Below are 13435 nucleotides of genomic sequence, written 5' to 3' on the forward strand. Positions count from 1 at the left end.
ACACTTGATTGTGCTTATGCAAAACCTATACTTGCACCATGAGACAGTCATCAGAACAGAGAAAGGAAACACTGCATGGTTCAAAGTTGGGAAGAGTGTACACTATCTTTTCAATCTATATGCAGAATAGATTATCCAGGAGGCTGGGCTATGTGAGGAGAAATTTAGCATCAGGATTGGAGGAAGACTCATCAAAAATCTAACAATCTGTGTTATGCAGATAACACAACCCTGCTTGCTGAAACTGAGGAGGATTGAAGCACTTGCTACAGAAGGTCAAGGACTGTAACCTTCAATATGCATTAAAGGTCAAAATCAGGAAAATAAAGATTCTCACCACAGGGCAAGTTGGCAGCATCACGATAGATGTTGAAGAGACTGACATCGTTAAAAGCTTCAGTTTGATTGGCTCCACAATCAAAATTCTTGCTACCAGCAGCCAGGAAATTAAAAGACAAATTGCATTGGGAAGGTCAGAGAGCTCTCCAAAGTACTGAAGAGCAATGATGGCAGTCTGGAGACTAAGGTGCTCTTGATTCAGGCCATAGCCTTTTCAACTGCTTGCTATGTGTCAGAGAGCTGGAAAATGACTAGGGATAATAGAAGGAGAATTGATGCCTTTGAGCTGTGTTGCTAGAGAAGAATATTGAATATATCATGGATGGCTAGAACTAACAGGTTCGCTCTAGAGAGGGTGAAATAGCATTATCCTTGGAGACAAGTATTCTGAAGCTTCATCTGACAGATTTTTAACATGTTAGAAGGTGTGACCAGTGCTTGGAGAGGGACGTCAATGCTCGGAAGGGTGGAGGGAAAACACAAGAGAGGAAGACCCTCAATAAGGTGGATTGATTTAGGGATTGGGGTAATGTGGGTAGATGTGTCAGAGACAATAAGACTGGAACAGAATAGAGAAATGTATAGACCCTATTGTACAAGGGTCGTTATGAATCTCAAGCAACTTGGTGGCACACAACAACAGTGATGTCAGTTTGAGGACTAAGGTGCTTCTGATTCAGGCCATAGTCTTCCTGATTATTAGGTATGCATCTGAGAGTTGGACAATGAATAAAAATGATAGAAAAAGAGTTAACACCTTTCAGTTGTGGTGTTGGAGAAGAACATTGAACATGCCGTTGACGGCCAAGAGAATGAAGAGATATGTCTTGGAAAGGAGTATTCATTCAAGGCAAGAATGAAGAAAGCTTTGCCTCACATACTTTGGACATGTTGCAAGAAGGTCCTATTCCTTGGAGAAGGACATGATGCTAGGAAGGGTAGAGAGCCAGTGAGGGAGAAGACCTTCAGCCAGGTGGACTGATACCATGACTGCTACAATTGGCTCTTGAGTGTCAGATAGTGTAAAGATGGTACAGGCAGAACAGAGTTCAGGCCTTTTGGTCACGGGGTTACTATGAGTCGTGCCCAATCCAACAGCATGTAAGAGCACAATAGGCATTTATTTAAGCACTTTTCTATTTGCTTTATTTTCCCATTAAGTTTTTGAGCAAGAGTCTTTACTGAAAATATTTGGTTTTCTCCTTTAAAAAAATTCTACAGAACTTTCAACGAAAGACTTGCCTTATGTACTTGATTCTTTAATTTCTCCAGAGACCTTCCTTAAAATTAGGGTCTGAACCACTTTATTTTAAATTCCAACTAGATCAACTTTTATTTTAAATTGGTGGTTATTATCTTCGATTATTGTTTAAAGAATCCGTTCTGATGGTAATCAATTATTTTGTACTAAGTCATAATTTGGATGAATTTTTTAACAGATTTTTAAAGTTAGATTGTGCCAATATAGAATGCATACATTTTACTATAAATTATTTTGTAACTTATCTTTTCAGGAAACTAGGTAATTATTTCAAATAGGCTCAATAAAGTATACTGCATTAAATACAATTATGTAAATGGAAAGAAAAAAAAATACCCTTTAAGATAGTTTAAGCAAATGCAACTGCTAATGGAGAGGAATCTTTCATTAAATAGACTCAAACTTGAAAAAATAAGTATTAGAGAAGAAATTATAATTCTTGTAATGAGATATAAAACACAGGAAGTAAATATAAGAGCAGGCAATTATTCAGTCTCTGAAGAACATGTAAGGAAAAGCTCTACCATAATTCACACCTAGAAAGATAATAATTTATGCAAAATTACTCCCTTTAAAAAGTAGAGATGAAAAGAGGCATGACATCACAAAACCCTGCCAAGCTAAGGGTAAACACAAGAAATAAACCATATGTGTTGTGGGAGGCAAAAAGGGACTGTTAGACAAAAATAAGACCAAGTTCTGACATGATCCAGATGTTCACTAGCATAAAGTTCTAAGCACAATCTGACAGTATTCAAGGTCTGGTAGGAAGGATAAAAGCTCCAAAAGTGTGAACACTGATCGTCTTCAATTATTTAGTAATTCTTTTTAAATAATTACTTTGTGTTTGAAGTATTGTCATCTTTCAGCTTTAACTGTGTTGGAAATTGATAAGAAGCAGCATAAAGAGATGAAACAACTCTGTAGACTTTGAAGTCGAATCATTCTGGTCATAGGAACTTTAAGAGACCTTTTGGGTTCGTCCTCATGAAAGACTTTTGCATTTAACAGAGAAGCTGGAATGGGGTGGGGGTGGAGTGGGGGGTAGGGGGAAGGATATACTCAAGTATTCTATGTCATTCATAGCTGAAAACAGCTTTAAAGCACAATGTTGTTATTGTTGTTATTTGCCTTCCAGTTAAATTATTATGGGTGGCTTAGTGGTAAAGAGTTGCACTGCCAAACCGAAGGCACACGGTTCAAACCACCAGCTGCTCCATGAGGGCAAGATGGACAATCTCTTCCCATGTGATTTACTGCATCTGAAGACTCACTGGAGGGTCAGCTATGAGTTGGTTCTAACTCTACTGTACACAACAAGAACATGAGCAATGAATCTGAAATCTGCTTTATCTGGTGCCATCATCACCATTTCTGACATAAACAATAAGTAGTATATATTTGCAACAGACAGCACTGAAATTAATTTTCAGGGAAAAATACTGAATTGGGTTTTCTTTCTAGACTTCAGGTGTATGCCCAATTTCTAAGAGTTTCTGACCCTCCTGTTTTGAAAGATCTTCACAGAATACTGTAGAGCTCATGGTTGCATAAAATATTTAACATATTATTAAGGGATTGAACTAGAGAGGGGTAGCTTTCAAAATAATGAATTTAACAAGCAGGGAAGTGGAAATCTCAAATGTTTTGAAACTGGAAATAAAACACCCAGGGGCTAGGAAAAGTAAGAAAGAGCATTGACCTTCAAAGAAGTAAAACCAGAAAGGAATAAATGTTGCACGCTTAATAACAGTACAAATACTTGGGGATTTGTTTCATTTTTTATCTTTGATATCCTAAGAATACATTATATTGATTTGTCTTTGTGTTCTCTTTGTTGGTCAACAAACATTAAGCCTAGATTATGGTGGTCTAGTGCTAAGGAATTCTGCAGCCATCTCAAAGGCACATGGTTCGAATCTTCCAGCTGCCAGTAGGAGAAAGATGGACAATCTCTTTAAGTGCCATTAACTGCCTCTGAAAACCCACTGAGGGTCATCTATGAGTCAGTTCTGATTTGATGGCACACAGCAACAACAACTAAAGCTATATAGTCAACGCATGGATTACTGACATTTCCATCTTCTGGAAACTTAGGAGAAACACAGATCCAACATACCTCCTGAACAAGAATTTGAATTTTGGTTCACTCTCCAGATGCTTCATTTGAACATTAATGTCTGAACACAATTGCTTAATGACCTATGGAATAGATTTCATTGTCTTCAATGGCCACAAATTCAGATTATGTTATGTACAACACATCTAAATCCTGTCTGATCCTGTGCTGTCGTCACAATCTATACTGTGTTTATGCTCGTTGGTACAGTCACTGTGTCAATCAATCCCTTTGGAAGTCTTCTTCGCTATCCTTCTTTCTAAGCATGGTGTAATTTTGAAAGGATTGGCCCCTTGTGATAACATGCTTATAGTATGTGAGATGATGTTTTAGCATCCTTGATTCTAAGTGGCATTTTGGCTGCACTCATTCTCAGACAAGTTTGTTTGCTCTTTTGATAGCCCATGGTATATTCATTACTCATCAGTAATGTCAAAATTCAAAAACATCAGTTCTTCTTCAGTCTTACTTGGCTATAGACCAGTTTCACATGCATATTAAGTATTTGGAAACACCAAGGCTTGAGATTCATACACTTTATCCTTTTAACTTATACTATTGCTCTTTAGCACTTTAAAGAAGTTTGTGACAGTGTATTTGCCCAATGAAATATGTATTTTGATTTCTTGACTGTTGTTTTCATGAATATTGATTTTAAACTGAATGACCTTCTTTAGTAAGTGCTTCACATTCTCTTCGCATTTAACAAGCAAGATCATGTCATCTGCATAACTCAAATTGTTGATGTTAGGTGACCTCAAATAAAACACATCTCACCCTGACTATATGAACAACAGATTGAAAGCCTTTCCTATCCCACAGCATCCTTGTGATCTCCACCATCCTCAGGGCTGTTGCTGCAATCACTTTGTCAATCCATTTTATTAGATTAAAGTACATGTACATGTGAGTCACATGAATATGTGAGTCATCCTTTTTCACTGATTCTCTATTTTTCCCAGTATTATGTCTTTTTCCAAGGACAACATACTAAAAATATGTGAGATGACATTTCACTGTATTTGCTTGGTTGCACTTCCTTTAAGTCAGGTATGTTTTTCCTTGTGCAGTCTGTGTTGTTTGTTGTGTACCATAGAGTTGGAACTGTCCCATAGCTGACCCTCTGGTGGGTTTTCAGAGGCAGTTTCTCACACAGGAGGAGATTGCCCATCCTTGTCCTGTAGAGCAGCTGGTGCCCTTGAACCACGTGCCTTTGGGATTGCAGCAGTTTCTCGCCAGTAGGCTACCAGACCTATAGAATACCCAATACTCTTCATTAACACAATAATTAAAAGACATCAGTTCTTCTTAAGTGACCCTTACTCATTATCCATTCTTCATATGAAATTAAAAATATTATGAGTTAAATAAAGCACAGATAAGTCTTTAAAATATTTGCTCCTTTGCTCTTTAATAAAGAATGTGACAGCAGGTATGTCCAAAGCAGCACATGTTCTAATTTCTTTATTTTTGCTACCACTAGTGCTTAGTGTGTGTGTACCATCAAATCAGATCTGACTGGTACAGGAGGAGATTGCCTGCCCCTCCATCTCCAGCAGAGCATCTGGTGGATTCGAACCACGTTCCTCTGGAATTGCAGTGCAGCTTCTTGCCACTAGTTCACCAGAGCTCCCTTATACAGGCCATGGTCTTTGCTATCACTTGTTATGCATCAGAGAGTTGGAAAATGACCAAGGAGGATAGAAGGAGAATTGATGCCTTTGAGCTTTGGTGCCGGAGAAGAGTATTGAGGGTACCATGGACTGCTAGGAAAACAAACAGATTCATCCCGGAAAGGGTCAAACCGGGCTGCTCCTTGGAGGCAAGGATTCTGAGGCTCCGTCTGACATACTTTGGACATGTTGCAAGGAGGGGCAGGTCCTTGGAGAAGGACATTATGCTTGGTAAGGTGGAGGCACAGCGCAGAAGGGAAAGGCGCCCTATGAGATGGATTGATTCAGTGACTGGGGTAATCGGCATGGGTGTGTCAGAGACGGTGTGATTGGCACAAGACAGAGCAGAGTTTAGGCCTGTTGTACACAGGGTCGCTATGAGTCGCAAATGACGCGACGGCCCATAACAACAACAACAACAACAGTGCTTAGTGAATATTCAGGCAAAATAATATTGTTGGCAACGTCAATCTTTTCTCAATGTATCATAATGTTCTTATTGGTCTAGATGTGAAGATTTTTGTTTTCTTGATGTTGAGGTGTAATCTGTAATAAAGAATCTTCAGTAAAATGTCAATATCCTTCATTCTGCAAGCAAGGATGAGCTATCATTTGCATAAAGCAGATTGTTGATTACTCTTCCTCAAATCCTGACGCCACATTTTTCTTCACATAGTCTAGCTTCTCAGATTATTAGCTCAACAGGCATGTTTAATAGGTATGGTTAGAGGATACAATCTTGACATACCAATGTGTTGATTTTAATCCATGCGTATCTCATTCAGTCCAAAGGACTGCTTCCTTCTAAGTCCAGGCATAGGTTTCTCGTGAGTACAAGTAGGTATTCCGAAACTTTTATTCTTCTCACTCTTATCCATGATCCACACAGTTAAACACCTTCACATAGGCAACAAAACACAAGTAAACATCTCTCCAGTATTCTCTGCTTTCATCCAAGATTACTTTGATGTCAGCAATAATAACCTTCTTTCTATTGTCTCTTCTGAATCTAGCTTAAATGTTTGGCAACTCCCTGTAAATTCTCTGGCTGTTTTCTAACAGTCTTGAGCAAGAATTTATTCGAGTTATATTAATTATATTGTTAGATAATTTCCACACACTGTTTGTTAGATCACTTTAAAAAAAATAGAAACAAAAATATATCTCATCCAGTAGATTGGCCAGGTAGCTTTCTTAAAATTTCTTGACATAGAGGAGTAAGTAGATCTAGGATTGTTTCTGTTTGCTGAAATATCTCACTTGATATTCTACAATTCCTGGAACCTTACTTTTCCCCCATTGACTTCAACACAGCTTAGACTTCTTCAGTACTATCAGTTCTTATTATGAGCTACTTACTGAATAGGTCAGTGTCAACTTACTCTTCTTGGTACAGTGACCATTTATTGTTATCTTTTAATGCTTTCAACATTATTCAATATTTTGTTCATAGAATATCAGTATTACAACTTGATGTTTGAATTCTTTTCTTCAGGTCTTTCAGCATGAGAAGTGTAGAATGTGTTCTATGATTTGGCTTCTTGGAATTTGGCAACAGTGTGAGGGTGATGCTTGAATTTCTTAACTTTTTATCCCTAATAATGAATTGTATGTTAATTTTATGAAGGTACTATATTAATGTGCTGTTGTTATGTGCTGTCAATTCACCTGTGACTCATTACAACCCTATGTACAACAGCCTTAAACCCTTCTCTGTCCTGGCCAGTCTCATTATCTCTGACACACCCAACCCCCTTACTCCAGTCACTGAATCAATCCACCTCATTGAGGGTCTTCTTCTCCTGTGCTGTCCCTCCACCCTCTCAAGCATGATGTCCATCTCCAAGGACTTGTCCCTCCTTGCAACATGTCCAAAGTATGTCAGACAAAGCTTCAGAATCCTTGCATCTAAGGAGCAGCCCAGTTTAAGCCTCTCTAGGATAAACCTGTTAGTTTTCTTAGCTGCCATGGTACATTCAATACTCTTCTCCAGCACCACAGCTCAAAGACATCAATTCTTTGGCATCAGGATTGGTGAAAGATTCATCAACAATCTGTGTTATGTAGATGATACAACCTGCTTGCTGAAACTGAAGTGATGGGAAAGTGTGCTGTTAGGGACCTCTCCGGAGTACTGAAGAGCAATGGTGTCACTCTGGCGATTAAGATGCTCCTGATACAGGCCATGGTCTTTGCAGTCGCTTGCTATGCATCCGAGAACTGGAAAATTAATAGGGAGGATAGAAGGAGAATTGATATTAATGTGAATACTGCCAACAAATAGAAATGTTAAAATTACTAACAGAAAGACTTTAAAATATAAATATCCAACTTAGTAAAAAGAATAATCAATGACCACTTACCAGGAATCTTTTGGTGCCATTAAAACTCTATACAACAATTCTATAAAATTCAAACCTAAATTCATCAACATTAACAATATACACATCTGTACATGCTGTATACTTTCAAGATTTATTTTGCAATATATACTAGGTGGTCTTATTGATTTTTACACTACAACCAACTGATCCGAAGTTTCCAGGCTATTTGGAAGCATCATAAATAGAGCCCATGTGTGTATTGCTTTGATACCAGAGGACATACACAGGTTTCAGCAACTTTCTCAGTTCACCGCCAGAAAGAAAAAGAAAAAAAAATCAATGTCTACTATTAATTGCACTATCACAAATGTTTTTAGTAATGCTAAATTCAACCCTCTAATCTTTCCTGCAAATGAAAGTACAGTGGTGAAGATATAAAGTTATTTATGTTGCTTTCACTGGTGCATGTCAAAACAGACCTAGCTGTCCAAAGCAGCCTGTGAACTTCTGGTGGGACTACCAATAGTCACAGACAGTACATTATTAGCAACTGGAATACATGTCCTTATAAAAAGAAACGTCTTTATTTCTTTTTCTTTGAAAATAGTTTCTTGATTAGCAAGAATATTGTTTGTTTACTAAAAATCACTTCCAAAAGCCATTTGGTGCTGGATTTTTTTTTTTAATGTCAACGAAGGAAGCAAGGATTTTAAATGAAAGTTGGAGAGAATTACCAGCCATGGTTTGAAAAACACAGTTTTCACTTACCCTCTCTATAAATCACTTTAAAATACTGCTGATTTGCTAATGTGTAACACAGACTCCTAAAATTTTGGTGTGTAAAAAGGATAAATTAAGAGCATTGGGCATAAGTCTGAAGGAAATTGAGGTACAATGGGCAATCTTCGCCTGTGTAATTAGCTGCCTGTGAACATCAGGTAGAGAGTCAGCGATGGGTCAGGGTACACAACAAACAACAATGTTTCCAAAGCAGATAAAATAAGCTAATAGAGCAATTGTATGAGACAAAATACATTTACTACTCAAAAGGTGACACAGTAAAGTAGAATAATGTCATTTTTTACTACCGACTTAAAAATTAATACTGAGCTTCTCAAAATGAGTAACTAAAAATTCTAAATTATCTCTCTGTATTTTAACATTTTTAAAGGGAGCCTTTGGGATTACAGCACATGTAACATGAAGACTACTATGTCATTAGTCCAATGGCTGATGGCACATAATTTGAAAATTCTTACTTCCATTGACAACAAAAAACATCACTTCAGTCTCAGGTCTACATTAACAAATATGTTTCCTGAGACACGTTTGTGGAAGTTTCTCTGAGGACCAAAACGGACTACTGGAACTGTTCTCCTGGCCCTGGGCACTGAACAATTGAGATTCCTTTCTTGTTTAAATCCTGCACTTTCCACAATAAAGTTATAGGAAGTAGCGTATTCTTTATACACATTTTAGGTGGCCAGGGTTTGAATTAAAAATAAAGGCTAAAAAGTAGTAAGCACAGCGGAAGAAATATATTTCATGCTCCCCATACTTGGCATTTAGAGCCTGATGAGGAGGGCGTTTTGCATGAAATGAAGAGAAAAGACAGGGCAGGTGTCTGGCCTCTTGTGCAGAGAAGGAGCATCTTCATACCTTTCTTTTCAATGCAAAGCAAGAAGCTCAGTGTAGCTGAGAGGAGATACCAGTGAGGGCATGAAGGACCAGAAGGAGGAGAGAAGGGGAAGTGTCCTAGGACCTGCCTTTACCTTCCTTGCTTTTGAAAATCTAGCATTTCAGAAAGAAAAGCCCAATGAAGCTTGAAGGAAGATCAGTTTAGAAATTTGAGAATGTCATGTTTCAAGGATTGATAGTGGGATCAACTTAGGCAGATAGAAATACAGAAATACAGATTGCCTCTCTCTCTTTTGTTGTTAACCTAGGTGATAAAAAGGTATATGTTTTGTTCCTAATAAATACATCTAAAAGAATTAAGAGCAAAGACTAAAATGTGTAGTGGTATACCAGTGTTCATTGCAGCATTATTCACAAGAGCCAACATGTGGAAACAACCCATTTGTAATAGATGAATGGATAAATAAAATGTGGTAGACAATAAAGGATTATTCATCCTCATGGATAATGAAGTCTGGCATGTGCAATGACATGGAAGAACCTTGAAAACATTAGTCAGGCACAAAAGCGCGGTATTGTATGGTCTCACTTATATGAAGAATACAAACAGACAAATGCATAGAGTCTGTTAGGAATTCCTAACAGCAGATAGGAGGAAGAATAGAGAAGGTTTTGATTAGAGTGATGGATAAATTGAAAATGAGTAGTGTCTATTGTTGAATAGGGTGAATGAAATAAATGCCAGGGAAGTGTACATAGGAAACAATTGCAATTGCAAACATAATATAATATTTGATATAAATGTCAACACCCCTCAAAAATACTAAGTCTGTCTATATTTTTTAAAAAATAATTCAAATAGGTTCAAACTAATAACTCCTTCACTACATACAATCAAAAAATAAGTTATTTGAACAACCCTAGTTTCTAACGTTAAGATTGTTTTCTGGAAAAACAAAAATATTTGCTTCAAATATCAGTTTACAATCCTCATCTTTGTACTTCAGAAATAGTCTGTAGAATGGATTGTAACCCTTCTTTCCCTAAGAATGTTCACTTTAGTTCACAAAGCACTACTTTTTGCGCAAAACCCACTAACAACGGTTGCTATTGCTGTTAGGTGCTGTGGGGTAGACATTGTCTCATGGCAATCTCAGGAACGACAGAACCTTGCCCTTTCCTGCATCTTCCTTATGACCTCTGACATGCTCATGTCCATTGCCGTACTCACGTGTCAATCAATCTCCTTGAGTGTCTTACTCTCACTATCTCCCTACTTTTCCTAGAACTGCATCTTTTTCAAAAGATAGACAGTATGCCCATTTGACAACATGCTTAAGGTACTTGATAAGAATTTTGCCATTTTTGCCTCTCAGATAACCTTGATTTCAATTCCTGCAAGACGAGATTTGCTTGTTCTTTTGTTAGTCTGTGGGACACTATTCACCCTTCTTTGCCAATACCACAATTCAGAGGCATCAGTCTTTGAAAGTCTTCAGTCTTCCTTATTCACTCATTGTCCAACTCTCAAATGCATATTAAAAAAGTAACAATACAATAGTTTGGGTCAGGTGCACGTATGTCTTTAGGAAAAAGTAAAATGTCAAGTGACACCTCTGTGAACCTGTAACTTTCCAGTTCTGTCTACTGACCCCACCCCTGGCCTTAAGTTCTTGCTGCCCTTCTAGAGCCAATTTAACTCCAAGCCTCTGCAACTACACGGTCTCTCATCTCAACCTAAGGCATTATTTCCAGGACTTCTTTGAAATTAGTTAATATAGCCCTTTTTTGTTTCTTAATAATGACTTGTAGAGGTCTTTATTTAAACACATAGATATTTCAGGCAACTGAAGTTATATGTCAAAGACGTTCTTACATCTGTAGTGAGAGTACCAAATTTAATAATCCCCCCCTTTCAGCTTCTAGGGCTATACTTGGTAAAGAAGAGTCTGAAAACTGGCCCTGGCAGCATAATGGTTCAGCATTTGGCTACTAATAGAAAGGTTGATTGTCAAACTTACTAGCCACTCCACAGGAGAAAGCTGTAGCAATTTGCTTTCTTAAATTTTGTAGGCTTGGAACTCCTCTGGGGCCGTTCTCCTTTACAAAATGTATATGCATCTGTGTATATGTGTATGTATGTGTGTGTGTGTATAATGGTTTAGTGGTAAGGAATTTCACTACCAACCCAAAGGCACAAGAGTCAAACCCACAAGCTGTTCCACAGGAGAAAGATAGGCAAGCCCTTCTGTGTGATTTACTGCCTCTGAAAACTCACTGAAGGATTAGCTGAGAGAGAGAGAGAGAGAGAGAGAGACAGAATGAATATCTGTGTAGACACAGAAAGAGATAGAGACAGGGAAGAAAGTGGCACATATTTAGTAAAACACAAGATAGAAGAAAGTTCAAAACTCATTGCTATTGACTTGGAACTGAATCCAGGGGGTTTCCAAGCCTGTATCTCACAGAAGTCAATTACCTCTCTCTCTCTCTCTCTCTCTCTCTCTCTCTCTCCCATGAGGCCACTGATGGATTGGAGCCACCTGAGGAATACGTCTTTCAGGTCAGCAATGAAATGATCTGCAGACTACCAGGCCAGACTCACGAAAAATTGAAACAGTTAGGACAATTCACAGAAGACTTATATGAAAAGAAGCTCAAAAGTAACTAAGAGTAACTCATTTTTCTCATACAAAGTCCACTTCTTAACTCCATTACACAGATAAACAGACAAGTAATGGCAATCTTTTGTTAAAATGTATGCCTCCTTAGCCAGTGCATTGTAATACTAAACATCAGTGTCTCTATGATATATGAATTTTACATTCATGGTTTCCACGATAATGGAAATATTTACGCAAACCTTCTCACATAAAATGCCTTTGTCTAAATAGTTTTCATATTCCAACATCAAACATTTCAGCATGGTAGCTTTATTTTTTCCATTTTCCTACTACTAGTTTCTGTGTCATTATATCTATTAACCCATTTTTAATAATGGTAATAATGATTCTACTTTTCTGTAGAAAGATCCTTGTTGTTAAGATAATTCATTTGTTCCAAAATAATATTACACCAAATTTCTTTTTATCTAGATAGGGACTTCTCCAAAGTACTGAAGAGCAATGGTGTCTCTCTGGAGACTAAGGTGCATCTGATACAGGCTATGGTCTTTACTATCACTTGTTATGCATCAGAGAGTTGGACAATGACTAAGGAGGATAGAAGGAGAATTGATACCTTGAGCTGTGGTGCTGGAGAAGAGTACTGAGAATACCATGGACTGCTAGGAAAACAAACAGATTCATCCTGGAAAGGGTCAAACCGGGGCTGCTCCTTGGAGGCAAGGATTCTGAGGCTCCGTCTAACATACTTTGGACATGTTTAAGGAGGGGCTGGTCCTCGGAGAAGGAAATCATGCTTGGTGGGGTGGAGGGACAGCACAGGAGGGGAAGGCCCTCTATGAGGTGGATTGATTCAGTGACTGGGATAATAGGGATGGGAGTGTCAGAGACAGTGCGATTGGCACAGGACAGAGCAGAGTTTAGTGTGTTGTCGCTATGAGTCGCAAGCGACTAGATGGCACATAATAACAACAACAACATGCTTAGGGAAAGTTTATCTGATGAATGGTTTTTCATTTAAGGAAATACATGGAGAACTTGTCAATGTTTGAGGAAAGTATCCCTCAGATTATGAGCATCTAAAGATTTTACAAAAGCAATTTTCATATTATGAAATATCTCAGTTTGAATTTCCTGACAATTTTTTGTTAGACATTTTATTCTTAAATTTCATTTTCACCCACATCTCATCCTGTCATTATTTTGAAGGATGTAAAATTATCTGAACAGACAACTATAGAAACTTAACAAAAGTACCATGATTTTAGCCAACCTGCACCAGCCATATTCCCTGGAGACCTCCTCCCCCTCATTCCCTGGTTTTGTTTCCTTGTACAAAATAAAAGATTTTTATAGTAGTGACTGAAGTAATTCGCAGCTGCAATGGAGGTATGAAATCGTCTCATTGCTTGATTTTTGTCTTTTACCTATAGGATTCTGAAAAATTTTCAGTATAT

Source organism: Elephantulus edwardii, unplaced genomic scaffold (assembly GCF_000299155.1).
Source record: "Elephantulus edwardii isolate Elephantulus edwardi_28Jun2011 unplaced genomic scaffold, EleEdw1.0 scaffold00183, whole genome shotgun sequence".
Taxonomy (NCBI): domain Eukaryota; kingdom Metazoa; phylum Chordata; class Mammalia; order Macroscelidea; family Macroscelididae; genus Elephantulus; species Elephantulus edwardii.